Below are 26,607 nucleotides of genomic sequence, written 5' to 3' on the forward strand. Positions count from 1 at the left end.
TTATGCTTTAACTTCAATATACATTCTTTCTTAGAAGTTTTCCCACAGAAAAGGAACTGTGTATTACACTTTTAAATACCAGTTTTCAAGTCAGCCAAGTGTGAATTTGCAAATGAGCAGTAGTAAGTGATGCTCACAGCTGAAAAATGAATGCGTAAAGTTTCTGTATCTGGCATTACTTTCCTTTTGCCTTTGGGATGATACAACAATTTTTTCATCTATAAAATGGGCTCTGAGTTACCATTAGAATTAGAAGATTAGCATTCACTTAATGCTCTTTGAGATCTAGTCCAAACTTAATCACTTCTGCAGTTCTAAGAGCTGAAATTATGCTGAGCTTTAATACGTATCTCATCTTAAATTACTGATTTAATTACATATGTCAGGTTGCTCGTTTCCCATTGTTTTGCTTAATCCATGAATATATGTTTATTTGTTTTTCTTATAAACAGGAAGCAGAGTAAAAATTATGTAGGGAAAAATAACTAAATATCTCTTAATTCCCTTGCTTTTTTTTTAAACTTATTTGATTACTCATTTCATGTATTCATTCATTGAGAGCCCACTCTCCCAGACTCTATGCTAGGAAATAAGGATATGGTGTCAAGCAGGATGGACATAGCCTTTGCTCTGGGGGAGTTTGTGGTTTAGTGGAGGAGACAGTAAAGCATTAAACATATACTCACCTATTAAACAAAGAAATGATTACTTATTGTAAATAGGTAATATAATTAGTATTTTTGACGTGGAACATTTGTGTCATCAGTACCTTCGGATTTGTGTACATGAAACTCTTCCTCTAATCTTGGGGAAAGTGACGAGTTTGAATGGGACCATGCATTGAAGCAGTTAGAAAGGTAGCCAGGGCTGAAATGAATGGACTCTACTTGATATTGGCTATCAGGTATAGAAAACAAAACAAAACAAAAACCCCAAAAAACATTTACCACTGAGATTTTTATCAGGAAGAAAGACCTTTTCAAACTTTTTGCAGTCGTGAAAGGATTATGTGAAAAGGCATTCTAGAAATGGCTGTATATCCAGTTGACAAATCTGAAATGAATATAATAGTGAAGGTTGAAGGAGATGAACCTGTTGTAAGTTTTAAAACATCCTGATTCCGAGGTCATGATAGTGATAATCAGTCAAATTGGGGGACCACTGGACTAGAAAACTTTGAAGGTTGCTTGTAGATCTTAAGGCTCCAAGAGAAGATGGTGAACATGATGATTATGCTAATCTTAGCTCCATTAGCATCTGTTCCTCTCTTCTTCAGAAGAGAGAAACTGTGTCGCCTGCTCTTCTCTGTGAGTCTTCTCCTACGACAGGCTAGGATTTTTCTAGGGTCTGCCAATGCTGCATACTCTTTCCAAGTAAGTCATTGATGGTATTACCCTATCTTTCACATTGTTTTGCCTCTTAGGACAAGAGTCTGACATGTTTTGATATACAAAAATCTCATTGCAGTAGGAAAAAATGGCAAGCGTTTTCAAAGAAACCCTTTCTGTACAAAAGAGCCATTCTTTTGTTGAAGGTCTGGCACTTTAGTGAACTGTTGGGCCAAGAAATCATATTCTGAGTCCAGAAGTTGGTTTAAAATACTCAAAGCTTCTGGATCAAATTTTGTAAGAATATCTTTTGGTAAATTTTTGGAATCATGCTTTGCCTCATCATGGTTGCAGAAATCCACTTCCTTTGTACATGAAGATATCCCCAGGCAGTAGATATATAGTCTATTTTCTGAACAGGAATCTTACAGGTCTCAGGAGAGCCAACTTCCACAGGCCCACTGGGTTACATGCTCATTTGTAACTCACTGTAATGATTCTTCAGTTTTTCATTTCCTTGCTATTCTAGGAAGGCAGATTCTGAGGTTTGTTTTGGGAGTTTCACTTCATAGCAGCATATATTTTCTCTCTGTCTGTGTAGATTTGGATATAAGTGTGTGTGTACAGGTATATGGGGGTGTGTGTATGTGTAGATATTGATGTGTGTATATATGTATGTATAGCTCTTCATCCTGTGTATGAAAGGGAACTCTCTATTGTATGTTCTATAATTGGACAATTTTCTTTAATTATAACCCATACTTTTCTCCCAAATACAATATTGAATACAGATGCATTGGCAGCTACCTTGACAATCAGTGCTAAAAACAAGCAAATAAATATGGTACACAATCTTATGATCAACACAATGTACATTGTCATAATACTTTACTCTGGAAAAGTTATCGTATTTAACTACCTGTAAGTTAAAAACTGAATCTTTGTGTATTTCATAAAGAACTACCACTTCTGCAGATCAACTTGAAATAGTCTAGCAGTTCTGTACTGGCCACAAGAGCTAAGTTTTAAAATATGAATCTAATATAAAATGCTTGTGCCAAACTGTATCTGAGTTCCATTGGCAATACAGCTTATGTTTCACAAGAGACATAAACGAATCAAGAACCCTCCCCACAGAGTGAAAAAGTTAGATTAATGAAACAGCTGAGTGATTTGGTTTAAAAAAAATCAAACCAATTATTTCAAGACTTGGCTAGTAATTTGATAGGTTTGATCGCTTATTGATCGCTACCAGTTGATATATATAGATCAGTGAAGGGCATAAGGTTCTTGCCCTGCCTTGTTATTTTAGGGTACTGATCAATGCGCAAACATCAGTGTACTATAAACCTTTTGAGGTTTTGTTTAAGTAAAACACATAGTACAATATTATATGTTTCTGTGACCTAAAACATTTTGCACTGCTATGACAAATATATCATCCTCCTGTGCCAGTACAATTGCAAGGACATTTCGAAGTCATAATCTGTTAATACCAGTTAGCAGTGTCACAAATTAAAGCATTAATAGATTTGTGTTGCTTGAGGAAGCAACTGATATGAAATACCAGGAGGCTGAAGGAGTGGGGCAGTTTGTTGTAACATAATGCTACATACCCTGTAAAGTCTTCGGGACAGTGGTGTGAAGGCTTTGAGTGTACCTTCACGAAGAGCTCAAATGAATAGTTCATTATGCAAAAATATCTCATTAAGATACATTAGTCCTAATACATTTTTAAAGAAGTTTTTTTTTTTGGAAATTTGCAGACAACAAAAATCAAAAGAGCCTATCTTTTTTTTCAAAGAAAATGATTTTACTGCTTTGTTAAAATGGACATTTGTAATGCAGACTGCAAGTTCTTCCCAGGAACTGAAGAATTTTGTTTTCTTTATTTGTGTTGTTTTGGATCTGTCCTTAAATGAAAAGTTGATGATTTTAAAACTACATTTTTTATTGGAAATATTGATACCCTTTTGTCAGACATTTTGGCCAAATCATAATGGACACATGACCATCTCATCAAGAGGCCCATAACTTGGGAATATGGAAATGAAAGTGTAAATTATGAAAGGAATATTAGATTAAATATCTGTTTTCATTTTAGTAGTGGTTTGAGATAGTAATGCAATTATTACTGTTACACATTTTGTATTTGCCTGAGCATTTAAATGACTTTTTATATTTCCCTTTTTTAACTCATATTATGGATATATTCTGAGAAAAAGTTAAAAGGAATAACAATTATAGAGAATGAGAACCCATGGTTAAAATTATATGCACGTTGAACTACAATGAGAGTATTAAAAGTATTTCATCCCATTTGTAAAATATCTTCCTTGACTATGAAAGGGCAATATTTTTCCAATTATATCTGCTTTAGCCTGCAAATAGATTACCTTATAAAAACTCTCATAAAGCAGAGAGTCCAAAAATAATTGAAAGTGTAAGCACAGATAAGTTGGGCATATAAAGGCCCTGAGCAAATTTCACTCAACAGCATTCACAGAACAGAAAAGAAGAAGTTTATCTTAATTCCTGCTCAGGTCCAGATGAACATTTTAATGCTTAGCGTCATGATGCTTCTGATTGACAGGGAGTGCCTACTGCATAATTTCTAGCTCACTTCTCCAGTGTCTGGAAGATTACATTTTGACTGTCCCCAGTATTAATAACCATATTTGATCTTAGGCCTATCCAAGGTCAAGCTGACTGGCCAGGTCAGCCTGTTCGTCTGCGTGCATCAACTGTGACATCTACTCAGAGTGACAGGCAGGGCAAGAGGGTAGTGAGACAAGGGTGTTAACCTTCAGGCCACCAAAAGGAGCCTCTTTCTGCTGGAAACAAAGAGCTCTTGGGGCCGCAGCCACATTTTTTTTTTCTTCCATCGTTTTCAACGCTCATAATATTTTCACAGAAGATGATGTACTGTTGAAGGAATGCAGTTAAGAAGAGGTAAATTATTTGTCATCTCAACAAAAACATAATAATATAGATTTGCATTATTGCTCAGAACCTTTATCCAGATTTAACAGTATTTCACGTGGATTGATTTTGCATGGCTGCTCCTTTCCTTAGGTAAGTGACTCAGTCACTGTCCTGGAGTGTGGTATCATTATTCCTAAAATCTTCCTGGTTTTGCAAGCAAGTAGCACAGAAACTTTAGAGCCTGTAGGAATACATATTTCAGATACCAGCTAAAACAACTTTTGGAACTTGACAATTCATAGTATTCTACCATAAAACATATCAAATAAATTCAGTTTTTTAAAAATCTTGCTTCTTTCTGGGTAGAAATTCCTAAGAAGCTATTTGGTTCCTAATTGATTTTCTACGTCAGTTGTTCATTGAATAGATAAGTAGTGCCTGTGATATTTGATTACAGAGCAAGGCACCCATTTAACCTTCTGTTCTTTCCTGGCCAGGATTTCAAATACAATAGAACGTTCCTCCCTGAGGCTCAGCAGGATTAGACAGCTAGCGGTAATCCCTGATAGCTGAAATAGACCTGATAGAACTTCACCTCACTTGTTTAGGATTATGCTCATGAATTTCATCTCACTCAGCAGCATTAACCCTTTGGGGAACTTGAGCTGGAATACTCTATCAGTAAAAGCAACAAATAAGCAGAAACCTATTACATTCTGAGCCATTATACCTTATTTTTATTTTTTTAGCCAACACCTAAAAATAATTCTGAAGTCAGAAAGATGTGTAGTCCAAGTTGTTTTTGTGAAATTTTGCATCTTAAATATATATCTGTCTCAAGAATTATATTATCTTCTTAATATAATTTTGTTTAAGAAACTTCACGAAAGTTCTGGTTTGTGTAATAGCTTTCCCATCCTGGTCACGGTTAAATCATGTTGTGGAGGTGGAGGATAAATGACTTCATATAAAGTAGGCCCTCGATATTCTAGGTTAACTGGAACCAAGGCAAGTAAGAAAATCCCCAAACCTCATTTTAGCCACTGGTTTCCAATATCTTCCTTTTCCTTTCATTAGAGCAAATTCCATAGGTTTGAGTTTAATTTTCTCTTTCCCCTCTGGGGGATATGAAAATGAGCTAAGAAATGGCCAAGAGGCAGGAAATCAGTGAGTGAAAAAGAACTAGTAAAAGGTATAGTTAATCCACAAATTGGAAAGTCTGCCCCATGTTAATCAAGAGATGAAAGGAAGAGCATACACCCTTTCAATGCAAGTGGAAGAACCGGCCTTTATCATGGTTTTTAATAATTTAAACATTGAAATCTGTGCCTGACACTATTAGGCTATCAAAATGAGGTCCTTGCAAAGTCACAGGTTTGAAATAGGTTATTAGTGACAACTAACACAGTCTGGGAGAGCACCCCCCCAATCTTTATGGAAGTGATTACCCTGAATTATCAAGGTTTCTTTGTGTTGACTCTTTAAATATTCATATTCACAACTAGTTCTATTAATTATTGAAATAAGTGATTTTGGTTCTGATGATCAGAAGATTTCCCACCATTTTCATAGGTTTTAGGAAAATGTAAGTTTTATTTGAGAGACTTGACCTCCAAATAATCTCATGATGATGAATACTACCTCATTGCCTATGGTAATATTTCAAGGTCAAAGATAATTTAATGCTAAAGCATTGGTACATCAACTTTCTTTCTGAAATTGCTCGTTAGTGGTTCTTAAAGGGTTTGATTGAGCAAAAATTTGTTTAACTAAAAATCCTTTAATAGGACACCTACAATCATAAAAATATAATTTTTATGGAATTTTTGGAAGCAGTTTCTGTTCATTTCCATATTCCCCACCCTATAGATCTACTACCATTGTAATGATAGCCAGCATCAAGTTGACAAGAGGAGAAATATGGTGTGTGCCTTCTGCTTTGAAGGTTAGTTGTTTGTAAGAACTTAAATAAATCTGTGAGTAAATTGATGGGATTAAGGCTGAAACGATGGTCCTGCTCGAATAATATTTTGTTTTTATTTGGTTAGGAATGAAGAGGAACTTATGAAGTGGGGAGTTGTGACTTGAAATGATTCTGCTAAATTGTTAATTAACAAGCCTCCTTTTTACTTACTTTTTGTACAAAATATCTAATTTTCATGGTTTTAGAGAGCAAAGATGATTTCTGTTGTTCAATTTCAGTGACATATTATTCCAATTAATTGGAAAAGTACTCCCATGAGATAGATGGCTCGAGAATGGGGCCTCTTAGACTCTGCCTCTTACAGTGGTCCTGGGATTTGCCCTTTTCTCTTAACATAATTTTACATATGCTGGTGCTCAGATTCTAGCTCTTTGTTGTATGTTATAAAATTCTATTGCATCAGCATGAACAAAACAGAAATATTATAGATGTGAACCTTTCACCCCAAAAGACATATAACAGATTGAAAAGCTCCAGACCAGGGTAACAGGAATGCTTGCAGCCAGCCTGTATGGGTTTACAGATGACTAAAAGCTGGTATTAATAAATCTCAAAAGAAGAAGAATAGGAGCAGAATTTACTGAAGTCTATGAAATAATAAAGGGACGTGAAGCTAGGCCATGTGAATCTTTGTACTGTGTATCAGAAAGAACTAGAGATCCTTCCGTGTAACTGGGAGAAAAAAAGTTTCAAAGCAACGAAGGAGAACTTGGTGTTTATTTGTTGTGTTTCTATTTGTTAATATAAAGTAATTTACTTCTGGAATAATTGAATTAAAAGATTCTAGAAAAAAATAATTCATCTTGAATCAGAAGGACAAAGGAGACCTTGAGGAGTCTCCTTCCTGGCAGACAGGCAATATTAAAACCATCCCCCAAAGAGGTCCATCTGTATTATTTTTAAAAAGAAGGAACTGGTTTAGTTGTGGCCAATAGAATGCTTTGTGACCACATGAACAAAGAGATAATGACTGAAGAGTTTTAAACTCTGAAGAAAATGTATTCATTCTGCAAACTGTGTTCATATCATATGCTGTTATAAAAATTCATGTCTTTATTAAGAGTTTTTCTTCAACAGTGTACTTTTAAAACTATTTTTAGGCCGAGCACAGTGGCTCATGCCTGTAATCCTAGCACTTTGGGAAGCCGAGGCAGGTGGATCACTTGAGGTCAGGAGTTCAAGACCAGCCTGGCCAACATGGTCTCAACATCTCTACTAAAAATACATAAATTAGCCGGGCATGGTGGTGGGCACCTGTAGTCCCAGATACTCGGGAGGCTGAGGCATGAGAATCGATTGAATCCGGGAGGCAGAGGTTGCAGTGAGTCGAGATTGCACCATTGCACTCCAGCCTGGGTGACAGAGCGAGACTCCATCTGAAAAAATAAATAAATAAATAAATAAAACTATTTTAAAGGTGTCCTGGGGTATGCAAACTTAATTAGCACCTGGTCCTTGACTTGGGGATGATTAAGGGATACACACAAAGAACTAATACAACATCTATAAAGCTCCTACGTTTTGTATCACTACATCATAGCTAAGTTCTGTGTAGCAAGGAATGTTTTACGTCCATTGTCTCATTCAATCCTCACAACAGCCCACTGAAGTACATGCAGTTGTACAGATTAGGAAATGGAGCATAGCAAGGTCAGGTGTCTTTCCCAGGATCATACAGATATTTGAGGAGCTGGGATATGAACCCTGGCTTCTCTCCTGGAGGCTGTGCTCTAATAATCATTCTTTACTGATAAGCTTCTCCAAAGGCTGACGCTACCCATCTGGGGCCCATGCACATGGAAGACATCCAGAAAGGTGTGGAAGGAGACTGTCCTGAGTATATACAAAAGCACACATTCTTCTCTCTGAAGAGTGTGTCCATACCTTTCATAAGACTCTCAGACCCTGTATATGTAAAACCAGCTATCTAGAGAGTGCTCACAAAGAGTTACAAAGTGGTAAGCCCTTTTACAGCTAAAAGAGAGTACAGTTAGTAGGGCAAAACAGGAAGTGTTTGGCTCGATACTAGCAGGATTTGGATAGGTGGATGTCAAGTTTGGAGATGGGGAGAAGGGAGAGAAGCCCATTGTCTGAGTCAAGAAAGAATTGGTTGTTTCCTCTTCAGGTTATAGTTGAGAGTCAGTATAATTGAAGGCATTTATCTTCTTAGCAATGGGAGACTGTGATGCGATGCAGCTATTGGCAGTACATGGCCAGTGAGTACATGGGTTTGAGTGAATAAAAGAGCTGCTCCACTTCTTTCCTCCTCAGTCTGTGAATATTAGCAAAAATTTTATTACAAATATAAATAAAAGAATCTCAAATTTTGAAAGTAAATAAGTCCATTGTTTCACACTTTCGGTATCAGTAAAGTAGAACAATATTCTATCAATATATAACAAAATTAGTGTCAATATATATTTTGGAATCAAAGGAATGAATGCTGACCACACTGGACTTACTAATTTTAGCTAGCATCTTTATAATGCGATATGATAATTAATTTTTACTTTATGTGACAGTTGTTGGTGCCACACTTATTATTATTATTACTATTTTTGAGACAGAAGCTCGCTCTATCACCCAAGCTGAACCTCCTGGGTTCAAGCTATTCTCCCGCCTCAGCCTCCCAAGTAACTGGGACTACAGGTGTGTGCCTCCACACTCCGCTAATGCTTGTATTTTTAGTAGAGACAGGATTTCACCATGTTGGCCAGGCTGGTCTTGAACTCCTGACCTCAAGTGATCTGCCTGTCTCAGCCTCTCAAAGTGCTGGGATTACAGGCATGAGCCACCACACCTGACCATGATCACATTTTTGTAAGGAGTAAAATATATGGTAATTTCTAATACATTCTCAGATGCAATATTTTTCATAAAGGAATATTTTATCATGAGTTGAATATCTTCATCAGTGTATAATTATGTATGTCATTAGTATTAGCAGGTTAATAAAGGCATATTCAGGTAAAAGTAACTATTTTTCAAAATTGCTTGACTTTTTAGAAGGGCAGTCTGTTTTATGGGATATCTAAGTGTATATATATGTTAAAGGAGTATAGTTGTTAAATTATTAATATTTGCAGTATTCTATAAATTTAAAATGTAGCTAAAAATTAATAACAGCTACATTATTATCATATATTTTTTTTTACAGAAAGTGATTTTCACTTAAAATTAAACATTCCCTTGGAGTTCTTCAAAAGCAGTGGCTACACTTGGCCTCTAACTTGGCCATAACTGTAGGGTAAAACTAAGAAAATAAAGCCAGAGAAAATGCCTTAGTTGATTTCCATTGATCCAAATGCAAAATAAAAGGCAAATATGGAAAACAATGTTTTGAAAGCATGACTTCCTATCATAAAATACAATTGCAAAAATGGGCAAGGGCTTTTAAAAACTGGTTTTCCCTCAATAGCATACCTTCGAAGGATTCTCCATTAGTTTGTTTCTGAAGCTGCATTTCTAATAATGGAGCTGTCATTTTTTTCAGTCTTTCCTTTCAGAATAAGGGTGGGGGGAGATTAAAATAATCTTCAAAGCAGACACCATTACACTGAGTGGACCCTGGCATGCAAGCTGCTTTTCTAAAGAAGCACATTTTAGTTCCCACTGCAGATGAGAGTTAAATATCCACTCAGAGCAGAGACTATTTAGACAGAGACTCATCCAGCCTGTGGAGAGGCCTGGAATCATATATCCCTCTCTGTGTCTAGCTCATGAAATAATCTAATACAATTTTCTTTTGTTTTTTAATTGCAGAAAGGAATCTGGATTTCCAATGATTGTTCAGGAGTGGGGGTTTGGGGGATGGGATTGTACAAAGCTTTAAATTAAAATGAAAGTGAAACAATAAGCATGAAAAGATAGAGGACCAGTCCATTTTGCTCTTTGAAAATAAACTATCAGTTTTGCCAATCGTTTTTTTGGTTTTTCTGTTTCGGTCATCTCAGTGGAGAAACTAAGGACAGGGTAAATATGAAAGCTGAGCTGTTCTCCTGTCTCCCTTAGACCTGATCCCCCACGTCTGTGCTGAGGCACACTAGTGGTAGTGAGAGGCTCACACTGCTCCTGTCTGTGCTGTGCATGCAGAGTGGATCAATGGAGACCCAGAGCCCCAGGGGCTGTCAGGATAATACCTTTCATTTAAAGGAAGAAAAAAAATTTAATAACGGATGTTAAAGAACTATTTTAAACTATGTCCTCCTTGCAGTTTTGAGTCAGTGCTACTTGTAAATGCCATAAATAGCAGTATGAAGAAAACATATTCATTTACTTTAGTAAATATTCCTTTTGCCTTATATTAAGATATTATTCATATGCTGTTCCTTCTTTTTAAGATCATGCCCAGATCGGATTTTCTCTTCCATAAATGGCCCTGATAAAAGTCAGTCTTCCAAGTGTTTTATAGTATCATGGTCCCCAAACCTCAGCAGGGAAAGCCAAGCTAATATGAGACACATGCTAATAAGAGACTGATTTTCCATTTTTAATGTTTTATGCCGATGCCAGATGATGTATCCAGCTAACCACTTTAAACCTTTCAGTAAAGGTTTGATAATAGATGTCATCATTGAATGTCCTCATGCATGCCCCTTTGAAACAAATGATCACCTATTAGAGGATAGAGACAAAACACATTTACTTGAATGAAATGTTTAATAAAGTACATCGGGACTTGTTTTTATTGGTATTGCTCTATGAATACTTTATGTGCTAATTTAGGGCTTAGGAGTACTTAGTTATCCCAGTGCTCCAGTCTGAAAAAGGCATGTACCTTATTATTATAAACGCCAGCCTTTAATGTTTAGAACATATTTATAAAACATACTTGTCCTCTTCCTAAAATTGAAAACATCTGTTACAGATTTTCTGTTAAAATGTTATGGACATGAGAGCCTGGTGATGAGGCAGTCTGCCATTTTGAATGGGAATTAAGCTGACAATGCATTCTGCACCAGTGAGGCCGTGAAAACAAACAAAAAAAGGCAGATGGTTCATTTAGTTTAGTAATTGTAATTTGTTGTTCATTAAAAGTAATTCCCACACAGCCATTCTTTATTCTAATACAGTACACGGAAAATTTTACTCTGTAAACCTGGCCTAATATTTTTTTCTTTAGCGTAATTTGCACTGACATTTGATAGGCAGTTGATTAGAGCAGAATAATTTCTTTAGAATGAAAATTAATTATAATTTTTGCAGCTTTCATTAGTCTGCTTTTGTAACTACTGTGGCTAAACAGCAGGGGTTTGGCCTGAAATGCTGAGTATCACTGGATCATTTGCAGTGTACTCTCCCTTTTAAGATGATTAGACCTCTTCATTGTAGTTTTTACATCTACATAAAATAAAGATTTGCAATAAAGCATTTTCAGTGTGCTTTCAAATATTCTCGAATATATGTTTACAGTAGTAAAGATGGCATCATACTAATTTAGCATCACACTGTGTAGTCTTTGAAATATATTCAAGAACAGAGACATATTTTAGTCTTCAGTGCACTGTAACATGTAATAAGAATATTTCCTGAATTTATACAAATTGCTACATGTGCACACAAATAGCATAGATTTTAACAGTGGGGATCCCATTCTTCAGACATACACAAAATTGTTTGAAGCATATTTTAAAGGAAGAAACATGATACTCTATTGATGATAGAATAGATTTATAGAGGAACCAAGTCTATCCTAGGGTTATGATCTGATTGATAGATATAATGTGATTTCAGAAAATGATCTTATGAAGTAAATGTATATCTGATGAAATCAGCAGGACCTAGGAAGAAATTTGATCTTTTACAAGTGTATGCTATTCTGCCATTCCATTATGCTGTTGTTGTTGTACATAAGCACATTGATATTAATGTGAGCTTTCCAAAAGAAAATAAGAATTTTGTAGGTTTTTGAGCCACTAGGTGAATCTGTGAGTTGAGTTTATTTTGCTTAGAAAATTCATCGCAATGGTCTTCAGATTTCAGAAAGTGTTACAAGAATATCCGGGAAGTAAACCCTTGCCTATAAAGCATTTTTCAACCATGGAAAAAAGCTCATCTTTTCTATTTTCGCACACAAAAAAAGAATTAGAATTCAACAAAATTAGCAATATTTTTTTGATTAGGTAGTATTTTAGTGAAATGTCTTTATAAATATTTTTGTATCCACAACTTCTTATATCCAGAGTTCTGAATTTTCATAATTAACTATCCAGGAAATGGTTTTAAAACTGTAAAGAAAGTCTTCTGTTTTATAACACAATTTCTGTTTCTGTGGAATATGAACAAGACAGTGTTTATTGTAGTCAGAAAAATTGTTGGCATGATTCTGCATAAGTGAAGAATCTCTGGATTGTCTCAAAGTGTTAGCTGCCCATTTGCAGACAAACAAGCTTTTAGTGTGCAATTTAGGTCAATGGATCGAGGGGAGAAGATGTGTTTAGGCGACAGATTTTAAATCACCATAATATAAATATGCTTCCCTTTTCATCCGGAATTTGCTTTCTTTCAAGGTAATTTAGTGCAGCAGACATGCACTTATGCCTGTCTTTGTAATTTTAGGGATTAGGATAGTGAGGATTAAATGGTGACCCTTAATCTTCAATATCAACTTTAAGAGCGAAATATAATATGCAAATGGAACACATTCATTTTGTGTTTATATATTTTAATCTCTGTAATTTAGTCTTAAGAAGATGGAAACTCATCTTTGCCTTATTTATTTTGAATCCTAAAGCAAGATGCCATTAAAATCTTTATCCTTCTGTCTTAGTGGATAAATGTTTATCCTTTAGGGCTTAGAACATAATTTAAAAAAAAAACTGACTTTAACCTAACAACATTTTTCAATCAAGGGAAGTGGCATGTATGGTTAATATAAAAGTGTAGTCGGACTGATTTGTGTAAAATGAATGGATAAGTTGTTAAGTCAAGCCTTGAAAAAAAACGAGATAAACTTGTGTTTTGAATTTAGTTTGAGAAATCAGTAAATTGAATTTTTATTAATAAAATTAGTTAGTGTATTTCTGACCAAGTTTACTTTGTTCTTAATAAACTTTTCCTTTTGTGGTTTGAATTTCAGTTTATGGACAAGAATGTCTTCTAAAGAAAACATTTATTATGGTGAAATATTAAACTGATATAAAAATCTGGGCCATATTCTCTTAGACAAACATAAGAGCTATACTAAGTAAGCAGATCAAAAAGAGAAATACAGTGTGAAAAACAGAAACAAAGAATCTTTTTATGCCTCTGATTTTACTGGAAGAATGAGGTTAGAACAGTCCACGTAGTTTGGCTCACTGACTTCCTCAGCCAGATAATTTCTAGCCATTGAGACAAAGGTTTGCCAGATTTCTGGACATGTAACTTGAATATTCCCATATAGAATTGATTTTTGAGCAGCTTGTCGTGAATTAATGGTTGCTTATATTGCAAAAATGCAGGTAATTTCAAATTGTAAGTTGTCTTTCAAGTTTTTCAAAAAAGGAAGGTAAAAATACCTTGATTAATTGTAGGAGTAGTCCTGAAGCTGTTCTCAGGCATCCAGACCCAGCATTATGTCATCACAGATAAAAGGAACATTGAGCATCAGATGACACATGTGAATAATGGGACACTACAAACATGAGCATTTAACCTAGACTTTTCTGCCCCCCTCCTGAAGCTGATTACTTCCAGTAAATACACAGTTGCTTTCATGATCAAAATCATTCTTAGAATTTAAACACTTGTTTACCAAATCCTAAAAATGGATTTACTGGTGGAACCTGCGCTGATGTTTTCCCTATCTACAATCACAGTGTTTTACGCTCTAGGTAATAAACCTGTATCTGCCGAGCTACATCTCTAAGTACTATGAGTAAATTTACCCTCTCTCACATACTTACCCAGTTTGACCTTTCCTTAGTTATAACTGATACAGATTTTTAAAAAATATTTCGACTTTAAGAAAATATCAGAGGGCATTTAAAAAGCTTGTGCATTTGTCTTCTCATTACCTTGCCATAAAATGGCCATAAGACATTTTATTCTGATGGATTATTTCACTAATGACTAAATAAACAATTACATGTATAGACTAAGACCATGATGTTTAAGATTTTTCTAGATGTTCTGTACTTTGCTCAGTTGCTTATTAGGCAGAGCATTATAGTAATTAAGGGCTTTGGAGTCAGAGAAACTTGCATCTAAGTCTCAGCCTGGTCACATATTTGTTGTGTGACATGGAGCAAGTTACTTAACCTCTCTAACCTTCCATTTCTTCATTTATAATATGGGATTCTTTTACTACCTATATAATAAGGTTTTGTGAGGATTACATATGATAATGTTATCTGCTTTGCATAGTGCCTGGAACATAATAAGTGATAAAAATGGTAATTATTTTTATGAATTTACCTATTAAGCTATTATATGGAGACAAGCTAATTGCAATTGCATGTAGGATAGGCTGTTTGTGAAAAGTGGTTATATTCACCATGAATTTGTCAGAATCCATCATAACTTGTTAGCAGTAGTGTTAGCCAATCAGAAATGGTACTGTGTCTCTTCAATTTGAATTATTTCATGCTCTGTGAGGTTAAATTCTTACTTATACATTTAAGAATCAGGACAGAGATCCCTCTGGAAGGGAACAGTGTGGCAATAATTCTTAAATAAAGATAACAAATATTTTTATTTTTTAGAATTTAACTAGTGATTCAGTTATATGTAGAGCTAAGCACCTCACAAATTAATGAGCTAAGGCATCACATGTAGGAGGAAGGCTTTGTGAAAGTGGCACTCGAGGTTATTTTTAGTGGCACATGTATCCAAAATTTTGTTTTTCTTGTGGATTGGTAAAAGCCACATTCTCAGGACACCCAGCCTTGCCCCTGAACCCTAGGTGCCCCCATTAAGATCCTGAGGCTTATGAATGTGTCTTCTGATGATGCTCACACAGTTATGCTGATGTAACCACGTCAGTTAAGGGATAAGTATTCACATCATTATTCAGTGAGTGTGAGGATCAGGTAAAGATTTGGTAAGCTGATTCTGAAAGATGGCTGATCATGTAGCAAGTTCAGGTTGCCTAAGTGGAACAAAAGTGATGGCATCTCCACAGTCTTTATAACTACAGTAACATTTCTCCAAAACTTTCATCACTGAACCAAAGCCACCGATTTGCTTAATTTAGAATATTCATTGTCTATCCATATTTCTTGTATAAAGCCAAAGGAATCAGTGGAACAAGATTTGTTTCTACTTTCTTTCTGTTTCCTTCCTTCCTTCCTTCCTTCCTTCCTTCCTTCCTTCCTTCCTTCCTTCCTCCCTCCCTTCCTCCCTCCTCCCTCCCTTTCTCTCTCTCTTTCTCTCTCTCTCTCTCTCTCTCTCTCTCTCCTTCTCTCTTTCTGATAGAGTCTTGCTCTGTCACCCAGGCTGGAGTGCAATGTAGCTTTGACATCCTGGGTTCAAGTGATCCTCCCACCTCAGCCTCCCCAGTAGCTGGGACCACTGGCATGCGCCACCATGCCCGGCTAATTTTTGTATTTTTGGTAGAGATGGGGTTTTACCATGTTGCCCAGGCTGGTCTCAAACTCCTGGGCTCAAGCGATTCACCTGCCTCAGCCTCCCAAACTTCTGGTACTACAGCTGTGAGCCACCATGCCCGGTCTGCTTTTTTTCATAACTAAATTCTTCTAGACCCATGTAAGGCAGCTTACGCAGGAACCATGATTTAGGAAGCTTTTCCTCCCCTTTTTGAATCATTAGATCAGCAGTGACTAAGGTGCAAGGCTGGCAAAACCATATCATTCTGTCATAGACAACAGGATTAGGATACTTAGAACCTTCTCCAAGAACAAACTGTTATGTTACATTTGATTGTGGTACCTTTTTTTAAAAGTCCATGTTCAATTTCAAAACTTTAAAAACTGTTATTCTTAAGCCTTTATTTTTTGTCCCTTTCTATTCATCTTGCTCCTTGAAAATAGCAAGAAAGGTTATCAACTGTGATAACCTTGGTTCTAAGAGATCATGATATAACTACCTCATGGTTTCTTTGGAATATTATCTAAGAGTCAAGAAACAAAAGATTTTGATATACCCACTCCTTAAGTGTGCCTGAGTTCACTCTTAAGAAAATTCAATGATAGCGTATTTAAATGTGGATATCTAGTGGGGCAGGCAAGAGGACAAGCAATTCTTTCCATTAGAGTGATCAGGAAAGGCTTCATAAGAGATAGTTGTTTAATTGGGCCTAAGAATATTTTATAGGATTGATGCATGCAAAGATGGGGGTAAGCAGGGAGGGATAATAAAAGGTATAATGAGAGCATGAATAATTCCATGTTGTTATAGGCATTCTTGCCTATCATGAGTAAATGGAATGGTCAGGAGAAAAACAATGTACAATTCAAAATTTAATGTTACAATTTTAATATCATTCACAAGTGATATGAATATATAATGTTTGTTATATTTATAGATCCCAGCCTTTGAGAAGAAATTCAGGCTCTAAAATTATTAAACATGATTGTCTTCTTCTTACCTCCTGAAAAAATGTACTTGTAACTTTCAGTCTCAGATTGCTAGTCAGTATTGTGGATCATTGAAGGAAAGTCATGGGGCAACTGTTTTGAAGAATGAAAACTATTTGGGTTGCAACAGAAAATAAGGTAGACCTCAAATATAAGTTGATATTAGACTATTTATATATGGTGTATATGGCAGTGGAAGAGAATTGTTGAATGCTAGGTAAAATAATATGAACTTTATTTTTCATATTTTTGTTTTGTATGTGTTTTGAAATCTTTTTTAGTTTTGGTCAGGAGAGTCTTGTGTAAGGTTCATCTAGAAAAATTCTGATGGGAGAGATTCTGCTTGTTTTTTATTTGTATTCCCTGGTGCTTAGAACATGTTTATAATATTAAAGGAAGAACAAAAAGGAAGGAAGGAAGAAAGGAGTAGGAGATAGGAGAGAGAAGGGAAGAAAGGAGAAGAGAGAAAGGGAGGGAAAGCAAGTCAGGAAGGAGGGAGGGGAAGAAGAGTATAAAATGGGTTCAGCATACACTGCTTGGGAGATGAGTGCACCAGAATCTCACAAATCACCATTAAAGAGCTAACTCATGTAACCAAATACAATCTGTTTCCCCAAAACCTACTGGGGAAAAAAAAAGTGTGGGATGGATTGGTTTGAGAAAGAGTCAAGGAGACAACACCTTTAATGCTGCAGGTACATAAGGTAAACAGAGACTTGAAGTAAGAATTGAAATGGGGAGAGGGGAAGTATTTAAAAGATTTTTCTGAAATAAAATTTACAAACCTTGAAAACTGGCTATATGGGAGGTAAAGAAAGTCAGAAGAGTTACAAGTTATTAAGCTGTTTTTTAAACACATGACAACTGAGAGGGCAGTTGTGCTAGAAATAGGTGACAAAAGGGAAAATTATTTGAGGGAGGCAGTTGTGCCAGAAATAGATAACAAAAAGGAACATTATTTGAGGGAAAAGGAGCAATGAGTACAGTTTGTAGCACATTTGTGTGTGAAGTTTTTACAGGACATCTAAGGGAAGAAGTCAAACTGCAGAGATCAGGGGCTCTGATATAGTTTTGAAAAATCACATCAATTGAATTTATAGATATATTAATTAAAGGAGGATGAGATTTCCAAGTAAAACCAGGCATGCATGGAAGTACCTCTACATATGAGTGGTGATAAGAAAGGAGAAGACAATGAAGGAAATTGTCTGAAAGATTAAAAAGAAAATTACAAGAGTAGAGGATCAGGGAAACAAACTAAGGAAAACCTGCTAGGAGAAGATGATGAAGTGCAGCAAATGCTATACAGAGGGTTCAGAATATCTGGAGACTAGGAACAGATGACAGTGAATTCCAGAAGTGGAATATAATTCATTCTCCAGAGAAGTTTAGCCATGAAGCAATGCAATAGAGAGGTGGCTGTGTTCCCATGAATGAGATCTATGTGTTTAAATTCTGTGAATTTCATCAGTTGAAAAACTACAGCTCTGTTAGGGGAGAAAATAAAAATAAATAAAGAAATTTCAGCTGGAAACTTCTCCTTTTCAATATCAACTCGGGCAAGAGGTGTGAAGACCACATTCCAATGGCCAGGAGCAAGGTCAAGTCCAGTGGTTACTCTCCATCCTTATCTCCAAGTATAAAATCTCATGAACTAAGACAACTAGAATGAGTTATTAAATTTGCATTTGTGTGGGCCAAGACTCAGAAGTCATCAATGTATCTTTTGGGCAGAAACAAGGCAAGTTTGTATTTGGCGGGAAGAACAAAGAAAGGTGCCCTGCAACCCTACCCTGAACAGCCTGAGCAATCTGGAAGGGCTTTGTGGTATAGATAGAAATGGAGACACCTTAAAAATAATCAGAAAGTCTCTATTTCCAGAGTTTCCTATTCCTTATATCACCATCTAAAACCACTTTTTTTCAGAATGTGTATATTTTGGGGAAAAGAGTGGTCAAAGCTTTTGTGTACTCCTCCTGTTTCAGAGATGATCATGCTCTTAGCCTTAGCTATAATAAAGACAGGAGCAGAAAAGTTTCTGAAGAATTCCAGCCAGCATTTTTGGTCATATTTTCCAGCTTTCATTCAATGGCATGTTGAAGTTTTCAGTAGAATCTCAGAAATAGTGTTCTCTCCAGTTGTATTGTTATGTGGGAATTGTTGCTGATTGGTTTGGGCACAGAGTGCTTCCACATAAATAGATCCAGCTAATGTGTTGCTAGAGGGATAAATGAGGATGTACAAGAGGAATAAGCAGAAAATGAAGGCATTGTGTGTTAAGTAGTGGTTAGAAAAAGGACGTTTGGATGGTGTAGATATGCTTGTTGGGTGAAAGCAAAGACCCACACCAAATTCCACTCTTGACACCCTTAGAATTATGCTTTGACCACCTTCTCTGGTTGGACCAAATATACTGCACTTCTATTTTTTCTTTCTTTGACTATTGCTTTAGTAATTTGAATCTGGCAATTTTGGTGGCAATATCGATCTTGCTGCTTTTATCAGCAGCCATACAACTGGACCTTTACCTAGCATCCAGGAACCTTACGTTTAATTACTAACTCCTGCCATGTTCACTGACTGGTCTAAGAAAATGAATTTTTAGAAGGCCTGAGAGTTTAGATATTACACTTAATACTACTCTTCAACGTTATAATATCTGTTCATTTAATGCATAACTCATTAAATCAAAGTGACACTGGGATACAAGGACAAGATAAGGGGAGTGAAAGGGATAATTTTAGACTTTGTTTCACTGTGAGTATGTCTTCTGCAAATGCATGTTAATCACAGAATCAAAATAAACACACTTAATTGAACAGTATTTGGATCAATAAAATCATTGACTGAGTACCACTGGTGCTCACTTGAGGTAAACAAGTGATTTAATAGTCTGCACTTCCTTCAGGCCTCTTTGGTGTGGCCATCAATAGTATATTCCTAAATCGGAACTGGCAGTGACCAAAAGGCCCTCATCAAGCAACCCAGCCTGACCTCCCGAGGTGTATTATCGCCTGACATCTTACAAGCCACTTTTTATTTCCATTCTCTGTGTCCTGTAATTCTTGTTAGATAATTTGAAGCTCAGCTTGTGAGAAAACACACACACATCCCTTTTATAAAGAAGATGATTTCTTCAAGGACTTGAGTAAGAATTATTCTTTTCAAACATTTACATATTCCATTTTAAACCATTTACACCTTTTACATTTACCATTTATCTTTCCAGTGCAGAAGTATGGGAAAAAGGAGAAGAGTAGAATGTAAAGGAAGTTGAAAGAATTAAGAGTAGAGAGTTTGCCACTAACACAGCCACAGATTTCAGGCCTTCAGATTGAATCTCAGAGACTGAGCTGTGATTTGTATCTCTTATGAGGTTCTAATCTTCCTCGAACTTCTGATTGGAGAAACTGATAAGCTACCATCACATGAATCCATGTTGCACATCTGAATATTGTCTTATAGACTGCATGCCAAACATGTGCCAGATAGATTTCCAATTAATCTGAGCTCTGCTCTGTTACAGGTTTCTGCTAAGACAATTCTGCTTTGCATGAACATGCGTGCCACCCATGATAGCCATTTTAAATTGAGTGTATTTGGGGACACAAGAAATTCAATGATGGTCAACTGAATTAACTCATAGTTTTATGAGGAAACCTTAAAACTCCCAACTCTGGGTCCTGGGGAATGAGTCCATGAAGGCCAAATGAAATCTGGTAAAGGAGCTTAAGTCACAGCCTATTTTAACTGTTTAGCTAGAACATTTTACTAAGTAGAGTTGAATGAGTGATATTTTTTTAAAAAAGAAATTTCAGCAGTCATTAGAAAGATGTTATTGGCTAGTAATAGTCACATTGTCAACATAGCTGTATGCAAACACTTTTGATCAGGAGCAGATGTATTAAGAAACTGGCAAGTCTAGAGACTCTTAATATTTCAGTAACTTCCAAAGGCCAAGCCTATTATAATGCATCAATGTTATTCTGGAATGTCAGATGAGAAATTCAGACCTGTAGTTCATCCTAGTCAAACTCTATTACTATTTTTTGGAAGAAAGAGTTTGGCCTATTTTAAATATTGCAGTATTGATTGAATATAGCTTAACCACTTCATCGTTTAAGGAGCATAAATGTGACTACCTATGCCCTTCCTGTGGCTTTTCTAGCCATGTCTTGGCTATTAAAAATACAATGATATGCTGGGCACGGTGGCTCACGCCTGTAATCCCAGCACTTTGAGAGGCTGAGGTGGGTGGATCACCTGAGGTTAGGAGTTCGAGACCAGCCTGACCAATATGGTGAAACCCTGTCTCTACTAAAAATACAAAAATTAGTCGGGCGTGGTGGTGCGTGCTTGTAGTCCCAGCTACTCAGGAGGTTGAGACAGGAGAATCGCTTGAACCCAGGAGGCGGAGGTTGCGGGGAGTCGAGATCATGCCACTGCACTTTAGCCTGGGCGACAGAGCGAGACTCCATCTAAAAAAAAATAAATAAATAAAATGCAATGATGGTAACAACAAAAGCAATTTATGCCATACTTTCTTTTTTCTTATTTTTTTATTTTTGAGACAGTCTCGCTCTGTCACCCAGGGTGGAGTGCAGTGGTGCAATCTCAGCTCACGGCAACCTACACCTCCCAGGTTCAAGCGATTCTCCCACCTCAGCCTTCCAAGTAGCTGAGACTACAGGCATGTGCCATTATGCCCAGCTAATTTTTGTATTTTTCGTAGAGACAGGGTTTCACCGTGTTGGCCAGGCAGGTCTTGCACTCCTGACCTCAAGTAATCCGTCCATCTCGACCTCCCAAAGAGGTGGGATTACAGGGGTGAGCCATCGCACCCAGCCAATATGCTATACTTTCTGTAAGAATTTCTTACATTAAAAAATTTTTTTTAGATAAAATGAAAATGAAATTATTTACTTAAAAGTATGTAGTCATCCTAATGAGGTATGTACCACTTCAGGCTTAATCTAGAACTGAATAAGATTCAGTATACGTCCTGTGCTTTCCTAAACACTTACAGATGTTCAGGCTCCAATCTGGGAGTTTCTATTTCTAGACAAGAGCCTGGAAATCTGGTTTTTGAAAAAAGTACTCTTCTTGTGATGCCCAAGTCAGTGTAGGAATTGCTGCTTTCTCCACTCCACAATGCTGGGCCATGATGACATAGCATTCAGCCTTGGTATTTCTACAGAGGCTGTCCTTTCAGCTTGAAATGTTCTTTCCTCTTCCACTAAAAAACATACTTTCATCCTATAAAACCCGGTTTAAAAATCAGCTCTGCTGGAGCACCATGGGTATGATGCATGGATCAAGCATCATACCCATGATACTTGAAGATTGATCAGAATGCTCTATGACCCTCCCTCCTTGAAAACACTTGACTTTCAATTAGAGGGGAAAATGGACATTGGTTGGAAAGCTATATTTTTTTGTCTGTGCTCACAATAAAGCCCATAATTTGTAAATGCATTTGAAAACATTGGTAAAATAAAATTCCTGTTTGTGTAGGTATAGTTTTTGTTATCCTTTCTTGGAGGATTGATGTAAAAAGATAGACTTTTAAATCAGACCAAGGTACTGAATAATGGCATTTTGTAGGTTAAGTCTGTACTTACTTGTTTTTTTCTTTTTCAAGAACCTAAAGTAAAAATGATAATAGTTGAAAAGTCAATTATTTTTTCAGTTTTACTACATATAATTTTTTAAAAGATATATATATATACATTTTCATCTTAATTTTTTCCCTAAAGATGGTGATTTCAGTGTGCATTTGAGAGTCTGTAGCAGAGTCAATGTTAGAGACAATTAGAACATTTGATAAATATGACTTTCATAATATTATGTACAGAAAAGCTTATAATTTTGATGAAAGACAGTATATGAACAACAGAAAATTTTCTTAATGATTAAAATAGCATTGTTTGAAGCTTTGGGATAGCATAATTATTATGAAATGATATTCAACTAAACATTATAATATGTAGGGCAAATTTATTTTTTAATTAGTACAATGTTCTTTTAATATACTGGCCTGCTCCAAGAGTTAAAATGAGTGGATTCCTTGTCAGTAGGAATCTTTGACAATGAGCCAAGTACAGCATTGCTAGTGTACAGGATTACTTTTATTTCTTTAGTTTTAACAGTGGTTTCTGGTAACATATCTGTAGGGTGTCAGTTCTCAGGGAACTTTTCACCTGGCTGTAATCCAATTAACGTTATTTGGTGTATAAATTGCTTTAAAAAGTAAATTTTGGTCAGGAGCCATGGCTCATGCCTATAATCTCAGCACTTCAGGAGGCCAAGGTAGGAGAATGACTTGAGGCCAGCAGTGTGAAACCAGCTTGGGCAACATAGCAAGACTCCATCTCTAACATAAATTAAAAAAATTAGCTGGGTATGGTTGTGCACGCCTAGTCCCAGCTACTTGGGAGGCTGTGGTGGGAGGATGGCCTGAGCCCAGGAGTTTGAGGCTGCAGCAAGCTAAGATTGAATTATGACTGTACTCTAGCCTGGGTGACAGAGTAGATCCTGTTTCTAAAAACAAAAAACAAACAAGAAATATTTTTTTCTTTTGGTTTTATGACAGAAATTCTAAGCAGAGAATTAAAGCAGGATTCACCCCGGTGATCATTCTCAGGACTTCATTCTTTTGAAATGCAAGTTTTTATTCACTTTTTACTAAATTTTTTAAAAATGTAAACTCTGGGCTATTCTATTTTGAATAAGACACTCTTGGTATTTTTTTCTCTGTTCGGATTGTGTAAAATAAATACCAGTTTTCAAAGTTATTTTTTTAGGTGTCCAGAAATAACATTTTTCAGTCAAATACCAAACATGAAAGAGTCTTTACATGTGAAACCATAAAGTTTAAAAGCAAAACTAAGACTAAACAACCATGTAAGAAATAGAAGTAGAATCCATTGTAAAAGAAATAGGCAATTGTTTCACCTCTCCTTGGTACAGTCATTTCACCCTGCTGATGGTCCCTCTACTTGGGAGCCATTTTACTACATGGCCGCAAACTCGACCAATGGATTATTTCAGTTAACAAAGACTGTGTTGTGTTTATAAACCCATGTTGTTTTCACTGAATTCTGACATGTTAAGGAACAAAAACTTCATTTCTTATATTTTCTTTTTAACAAAATCTTTTGAAAACTTCTCACGTGCTAAATTCTGCATTTCTGGGGTTTCCATTTCTCTAGTGATTCACTGTATTTTTCAAGGAAAAAAATGACTATATTTATGGTAACTTCTGAAACCTAACTTCTGAAACCATATTAATAAATTTTTTAGAATTTGTCAAATTCCTTTTAGGTATTTTGTTCTCAAGAGATATTTGCACAAAGAATATATCTCTGTAAACATAACAAAAGAAAATAAAGCATGCTCTATTAAGCTTGATTTTTGTTCCTTCCAGCTTTTATTTTAGGTTCAGGGGGTACATGTACAGGTTTGTTATGTGGGTAAATTGCATGTCACTGGGGTTCGGAGTACAAATGATGTCACCATCCAGGTAGTGAGCATGGTAACCAATAAGTAGATTTCGATCCTCACTCTTCTCCCACCCTCCACCCTCAGTTAATTCCCAGTGTCTATTGTTCCCCTCTTTGTGTCCACGTGTTCTCAAGTTAACCTAAATTTCTTGATTAAGGCCACTATTAAAATAATGTGACTATAGTGTTTGGATTCCAAATATACATCACACATCTCTGTCTTAGTTCTTATGAGTTTAGTATTTAGCGTGGCACTTAATAGAGCAGTAGGTGTTGACAAAATGAAAGAATAAAGGCCAGGCACAGTGGCTCACGCCTGTAATCCCAGCACTTTGGGAGGCCGAGGCAGGAGGATCACCTGAGGTCCGGAGTTTGAGACCAGCCTGATCAACGTGGTGAAACCCCATCTCTACTAAAAATACAAAAATTAGCTGGGCGTGGTGGCAAGCGCCTGTAATCCCAGCTACTCAGGAGGCTGAAGCAGGAAAATCACTTGAACCTGGGAGGCGGAGGTTGCAGTGAGCCGAGATTGCATCACTGCACTCGAGCCTGGGCAACAGAGCGAGGCTCTATCTCAAAATAAACAAACAAACAAACAAACAAAAATGAATAAAAATCCCTGTTTCTGTATCTTCCTTCTGTCCCCTTAAAATATCATTTTTACTCAACATTCTGTCTTTGATTTTATTGTAATTTTAAAATGCTTTTATAATCTTAACTACTCATATGATGTTAATAGTCATTTTATATGTTTGCAAAATCCTTGTTTTACCTAACTTCTCTCTTGAATTCTACATCCCCCATTTTCATATGGATGACTCATAAGATCTTTATCCCTCTCTGTCTTTGTGTCTCATATCTGTAAGTCTCACTGATGTTCTGCTCTTTAGCTTCTTCATGGATCATCCAGCTACTCCTACTGACTTCTAGCAGAACATCTTCTCTCCGATTTGCTGAGCCTTCCACCTGGCATTTTTGTTTTTAACCAATCAATTGCGAAACTTTGTAATTTTGTATTTAATATCTTTTCTTAATTATGTCTTTTAAAAAGTTATTTTTATATTATTGTTTTATTTGTATTTGTAGTTTTTTTGTTGACAAGATCTCGCTGTCCTCAGGCCAGAGTGCAGTGGCACGATCACAACTGACTGTAGCCTCCAAGTCCTGGACTCAAGCGATCCTCCCACCTCAGCCTCCTGAGTAGCTGGGAGTACAGGCACACATCACCATAACCTGGCTAGTTTTTAAATTTTCTGTAGAGATGAGGTCTCACTATGTTGCCCAGGTTGGCCTCAAACTCCTGGCCTCAAGTGATCCTCCTGCCTCGGCCTCTCAAAGTGTGTCTTTTCTTTAAAAACAAAAAAATTGTTACCTCACACTTACACCACTATAACAGCCTCCAAAATAGCCTTTCCACTTACTGCACCTTTTCTTTCCTGCCTGCTATGTACAAGGCTGCCATGTTGAACATTTTTATCCACTGTTTTTATTCCTGAAAACATTTTTGCTTAGAAATCCCAGTCATTCCCCATTTCAACTTATATAAAAGCCAAGTCAATTTATGTGGGTTACAATTATAACTTATTTATTTATAAAACAATATTACTGTACATCTGTATCATAATTTAAAGTTGGCAAATTGCTATCTTCTGTTACAATCCAGGGGGGGAAAAAACAGTAAAATGAACTAAAATCAGTATTAAAGGAGGACTTTGTCTGGGATGAACTGCTAAATTCCAGCAATCCAAGCTTTCTTTAAAATTGATACTACATGTATTCACTTCACTTCTGGTGCATGGTGTTCCATGACTATTCAGTTGAGTCCTTCCACCATCTGTATGTGATATGCCATTTTCTGTTACTATTTTCTTCAATTTAATGTAAATTTTTCACAAAGTACTAGTTTGAGGTTTCCTGACCCAGCTGTCTGACAATAAATTGATCTTTTATATGACTTATCTTGCCTCATCGACTCTTTGTCAATTTCTAGACAAGTAACACTGTTTCATGCAGGACCAAGTAACTTGTCCCAGATCAAGAATTCTTAAGTTTCTTCAGAAGAATAGTATCTATCAATCCTCATAACTTAGGTTCATTTTTCTTGATGAGATGTTCAGAACTTTAGGTAGTATTCGGTATCCAGAACTTTGGATGTTGCTTGACTAGCTACCTATTCATTTATAAGAAAGAGAGTGGAAAGTTCATGATTCTTTTTGAATGGGGTAAAACTTCTTGGGCCAGACATTTCTTTAGCCTAGAATTCTAGAACTAAGAACAAAGAGATGCTGGTTTCTAATTTTTACAATGTCTGTAATATAGAAAAATGAAATGAATAAAACACATCATGCTAC

The 26,607-nt window shown here is 36.2% G+C and overlaps 1 protein-coding gene across 2 annotated transcripts in view; it reads left to right on the forward strand.

Annotated features, from left to right (window-relative positions):
* ZFHX4 (zinc finger homeobox 4) overlaps positions 1–26,607 on the forward strand; it is a 186,839-nt gene that overhangs the window by 42,523 nt on the left and 117,709 nt on the right. The window lies entirely within an intron of this gene.

This window comes from Pan paniscus, chromosome 7 (genome assembly GCF_029289425.2).
Source record: "Pan paniscus chromosome 7, NHGRI_mPanPan1-v2.0_pri, whole genome shotgun sequence".
Classification (NCBI taxonomy): domain Eukaryota; kingdom Metazoa; phylum Chordata; class Mammalia; order Primates; family Hominidae; genus Pan; species Pan paniscus.